Source organism: Monopterus albus, unplaced genomic scaffold, assembly GCF_001952655.1.
Source record: "Monopterus albus unplaced genomic scaffold, M_albus_1.0 scaffold321.1, whole genome shotgun sequence".
NCBI classification, from domain to species: domain Eukaryota; kingdom Metazoa; phylum Chordata; class Actinopteri; order Synbranchiformes; family Synbranchidae; genus Monopterus; species Monopterus albus.
Genome location: NW_018128201.1, coordinates 166787 through 172822, shown reverse-complemented (window position 1 = coordinate 172822; position 6036 = coordinate 166787).

Here is a 6036-nt window from a genome sequence, read left to right as displayed (position 1 = left end):
CTTGTTTGTCTCAGCTCTAGGCTGTCACTCTTCTCTTACACACACACACACACACACACACACACACACATAGATTTGTGTACTGTCACACCTGGAGCATGTCCTTGAGTGTCCATAAAAAACGGACTTTTCTGTGACATTTCCAGCATCCAACAAGTTGGTTCATTATCTGTGTTGAATATTGGTCTAAAAGCATTAATATATGTTATCCTTCTGGCTGCACATCATTGCTTCAAATCTGGGTTTAATACTGCTATGACACTACTCAGCTTTACTATAAATGTGGGAACACATGATTCTTACATGCAACATTATAATATTCCTCTAGCCATATAATTAAATGTTGGCTGCCACTATTTGCCCTCTTAACCACAGGTTTTGCTCTTATTTTACCTGGTGGTAGAATGAGCTGTTGCATTGACATTTCAGTGACCAATTAAAGAAATACAATTAGGTTAAACTGTTCTGCTCACAATGTAATTGAAATTCCAGTGTACTAATGCAGTGAACTCTTAATGAACTCAAAGTCAGAAACTCTATTAGCAAGTGTATTTTACAATATCTTGACTAATTCTATGGTTTATCATTGATGTATGATACTACAGTTGTAACTTTGTGTTAAGTGACACACAAAGGGTGAATTTTAAGCATTCTGATGTGAAAGGGCCAAATGTGGGTTGAAGAAGTGTTTGATATCCTGTGTCAAACATATTTTGGTTATACTATTGATAATGGACACATAATTGCTTAACTAAAATTACCCTGGCTCAAACTGAAGAGTTTTGATGGTATCAATACATTTATATGCTGAAAAGATAGTCCTGAAAACAGAAGAAAATATCGATTATTAGTTATTGGCAGCTAATGTTCATTAACATCCACTGACCCTTTTTTTTATAATCTAGTGTTGAACCCCATGATGTAGGGATTCATGAATAGTTGGTGCACTGTTGCCTTTAATTAATCATTCGAAGGGAAACAGCTGGAGTGGAAATGATTAATCATTAAAAAAATTAAATCAACTATTTTGATAAACAATTAATAGTGAAAATCCTCAACTAATTCCAGCTTGTCCTTTGTGTGCACCTGTTGTCTTTCCCTGTTTTCTGTGATAAAAACCTGGATATCTTAGGGTTTTTATCTGTTACCAAACAAGCCATCACTTTGGGCTTTAGAAAACCATGGTGGGCAATTTTCACTATTTCTGTCATTGTCACAGAATAAATGATCGATCAATCATCTGAAAACTAATCCAAAGCCAAACTGCTATAAAATAATCACAAGTTACCACCCTAGGAACAACTATAGTTTTTCTTATAAAAACACACTAGGTGGACACCACTGCTAAAATGTATAGTTAAAAATAGGATTCAAATTTGTTACCTGCAGGCACTACACTGAGTTTCAGTGGGTATGAAACAAAAGACAGCATGTCTGACAAAGCCATTCCCTCGGCCTCTGCTGCCTGTCACTCTCCCTGTTTAGTGTATGCTTGCACACAAAAAGATGTGGGAGGAGCATGACAGGCTGATGACCCTAAACTGTCCACTGGTTATGATGTGAGAGCCTGACCTTTTCTAATAGCAATACTGACATTTAAGCTGATAAGAGGTTGGAACTAATAACCAATGTACCAGGCATTTGGAAGCCCATGCAAAGACCTAACTACTCTTCCTAACAGCACAAACAGAAGCCTGGTATAGGCTCTACTGGATCCTGGTCCACCATACGATTTGTTAGGTTTTTCTCTATATGTAAAGTACCTTGAGGTGATGTTTGTTGACTTGGTGCTATACAGATAAAACTTTACTGACTTTAAGAGTAAACTGTTGTAGTTTCCTTAAGCCCAAAAACTAACTTTTTACAAGCATGTGCTCAGCAGTAGATTTCCGCCATAATTGGATGTCAGAAACAGAAACTATTAGAGCAGATGCAGACCCACAAGGCAGCAGTGTTTACAATTGCCACATGGTGCCCAGCTCCCAACACGTGGCTGGGGTTTTAATAGCCCAGCGCTGATGTAAACAGCACACATAGCTCCTACAGAATACCAGCGAGTCGCAACGAAATGTAGCACCTGAGTGCAACATCTGTAATGACTATTGCTCACATATGAACCAGCGCAGACTGCGGTTTGGATTCATGTTTATTAGAACGGAATCTTGACTGGAACTTACACATAAACCAGTCGACGCTGCGTTCGCGATACTGCACTGCCTCCGTAGGCTGCGTGTGCCTGCATATCGTTGTACATTTCCACTTCACACATTAATTCACATCCTCAGTTCGACTGTCACCTCTGAAATGAGGGCTGTATAAAACACAAAGACTAACATAAGCGTCTTACCAGCTGTGCTGAATAAAAATCAAATGAAGTTATCCGCGGTCCGTTCCCAGTTTCCCACTATGTCCAAAATAAGGCTCGTGTCTCGCTGCGGCTCTGTGTGTACAAACGCTGTCAAAATCCAAGAATACGAGAGAGCCACTTACTGTTAAAGCGTGCATGTATGTGTGTGTGTGCATGTGCACGTAGCCTCCTACGTACCCCCTGCAATCTTTGCTTGCCCAACCCTCTGTTACGTAACACGAGGCTTTCAAAGGTATTTGAATATATTGCGAAGTATGGTGTCAACAATCCTCCTCCCCCGCCTACTCTCCTCAAAATCAATCTAATAATAAAACCTGAGGCAAATTATAGTGCCCTCTGTCCTGCACTACAACCTCCAAACAGTCTGAAGAACAGTTACAGAAACTGATCTAAATAATACACTTTAAATTTTCACTAATTATTTTAAGTAGCTACATTAACTAAACTATTTGGTTTTTAATTCCCATAAACAATTCATTAATTAAAATCATTCCTAATGGACTGATCCAATTAATGAAATGTCACTTAAGTTATACAAAAGAAATGAGGAGAGAATTTGTGGATTTGCAAGTCTTTAATAAATTCTGCAACAACAGCCAGATAAGAGATGCAATGCATAATCAAATGGTCCTGCTGGAAAATACTTTTAGAACTAATTTGCTTCTGTAGAATGAAAGAAAGCCTGTTCATGTCCCTACAAACACTATATTCCTATCAAAGTGACAAGTAGCTACACTTTAAAATCCTTGTAATTCCTATTTAGCAACATTTTCTTCTGTATCTGAAATGTGTTTGATGCTCAAACTTTTATCCATAATTTTAAGTCATTTAATTTTTAACAAACTGAGGGTAGTATAGTTGCTTTCTAAATTGTGATAATGTGTTACTATAAAAAGGCCAAAAAAGAACAATAGGAAAACTTTAATTCATAAGCAAAAATTTCTTAAAGCTAATAAAAATGATAACGTACTTTTAACTGTCCTCCAATACCAAATTTGGTCTTTGAAACCTATTAAAAACTGCACGAAAAAGGGGTATTTTGGAAACTCTTATTACTATTTATTGATGTAAACCCTGCTATAGTCATTTATCTTATTAATTCCTGCATTTTTTATTATATTATAGTGTTCTTTAAATAAAGACAGAAGATGAAAACATGAATTAAATAAATAACACAAATGCTGCACTTCCTTTCCCCAGCCTGTCAGTGCAGATCAGAGGAAATATGTTTCTTTTGGCTTTATTCAACAAACATTATTTCCTGCTTCTAATCAGAAGCACAAAAGGAAGCTAAATTTGTCCAAGAATTGGTAGGAGTCCCTGAAGGAAGCATAACCCATTCCCTTCTCCTGTCACAACCTGGGCTAAGACCTTTAATCACACCATATAAAAATTCCACTTTGCACAACACAGCCTGTTGTTTCCGCTAAAAAGACTTCCTCACACTGGGAAATCTACATTACTAAACTAATTTTTAAACAAAGCATTGTAGGCATACACAGCTCCACCTGTGCTAACGTTAAGTGGCTAGCTGAAGATGGCTGTCACTGTCATACAGCCTAGTCTTGGTGTAGTCACACATTCTCGGGACAGTAAAGCCAAGCAAGGCGTATTTAATGTGGAAAACTGGTTTAGTACAGTTTACAAATATACTCTGCATCAAGCAGAATGGCATTTTAACGGGAAAAGCCAGAAGAAAACAAAATTATTGTTAGATATTTTTCAAATCTGTCGACCTCCTTCCTCTATCTGTATTCAGTGGAAAATCCACCCTTTCTACCATAGCTTTTCACGTAATTTCACTAAAGTATAAACACGGGCATTTGTAATACATTCCGAGACTGACCAGAAGCCCTTACTTGTAGGGTGGTCTCCATTAAATCATGTCTGGTAGCTCGAAATCCAAACACCGGTGCGTGCTGGAATATTCCTATCCGTCGTTGCTAGCCTGCTTGGCTAACAACGGCGGAGCTCACCTAGCCCAGCTACTGGCTACCGCAGATCCGCCCACAGCTACGTTCCCTACGTAACTTCACCATACGAGCCTGAATGTTCAGTCCAGCTTCATCCAGCGTGGAGACTGCAGTGAATGCATTACTGGGAAAATGTTGCTAGTTTTCTCACAGGAGAATGTTAGCCAGCTAGCAGGAAACAAGAGTCCCTGCGAACTTTAAACTAGCTACTTGTTCGGCTAATGTTAGTGCTAACTGTCTAACTAAACGTGAGCTAGCTTATTGGTGTTGGTTGGAACCTCGCTGGTACCCCATCATCAATTATTTAGGTTGACAGTCGAGTGTAACTGTCACGTTCCTCTTTGTTTGCCTATCTATTTACTGGTTTGCGGATTAATGTCATGGCATTTTCTTAAGAGAGGTCCATGTAGCAGCTGTCAGATATCTTTCCATTTTAGTTGCCCAGACAAAGGATGCGAGAGGTCGCCATAGTAACCTTTGTTACCCCAAATCTAGCGCGGTTCATGCCGAGTACTAGTTTGAGCACAGTGCCACCCTGTGGGTATGTTTATACCCTTTATATCTTTATACACGGCCTGTCGAACGTTTTAGGACACCCACATTTTTGCCGTTTTTATTGACATGTAAACAGTTCAGGCATAGTCAAAAAGCCTTAACGCCGAGAAGCAAAAACAGCTGGAGATGTACGTGAATTTAATATAAAACAGATCTTTTTCAGATTATCAAGTAACAGGTTAACTTACATACTTTCTGCACCAGTGAAAGTAAATTAAAGCCTTGAAAATTAATGCAGAAAGTTCCTACAGGTGTCCCGACTTTTGTCGATGACTTACAACAAATAATTTCTGTACAAAAGCAGGGCGGTAAAAGTCTGTAACTCCAAAGCATAATTTGGGAAAAGGCCATTAATAAAGGAAGTCAGAGTTTCATCCTATAGCACAGCGATGACCCAAAACATCTCCACGCTGACCAACCTTTGTGTGTAAGAGAAAACAAGAGAGTTGGCTTCAAATGATGGAATGGCAGCACAGTGTCCAGACTTTCCAGATGAAGAGTGAATGCAAAGCAAACTACAAGTGCAACACATCTGTGGGAACATCTGTAACAGTGCTGTCTATCCCAATAGTAGTTGATTTCAGTAACAGAAAGACTGACACAGGTGTGTTCATCTGTTGGATCACACCAATAACAATTGGAAGAACTGAAGTGATCAATCTTTTGACTGATAATGGAGAAACATTGGAAATCCCTCTATACGTTCAACTCTCACCACTAAATTGCTTATTTTAAACATAATTATAAGAATCATTCAAGCAAACATACCAGACTAAAACCACACATTTTGGCTTGCTATAGCAGGAAAAGTACAAATGTAACTGATAACACTGATGACTTACAGTAGTTGCCCCAGGTAAGCTACAGTATACCAGCCATAATGCACATTGCCCTGGAACCGGAAAATTGTGATTGCAGCAATTATGAATGCTAATTTGTGCCACTGTGTGTGTGTGTGTGTGACAAGACAAAATGTTTACCAAAACAAAACACTTTAAAATGGAATCTGTAGTCACTGAAGTGGATCAGAATTCATGTTTATTGATTACTTCACCAAATGCTTGGATTACATCACAATATTATGTATAGAACAGTGTAACAGTTTCATTTCTATTTATCTTACATTGAAAACTTTACAGT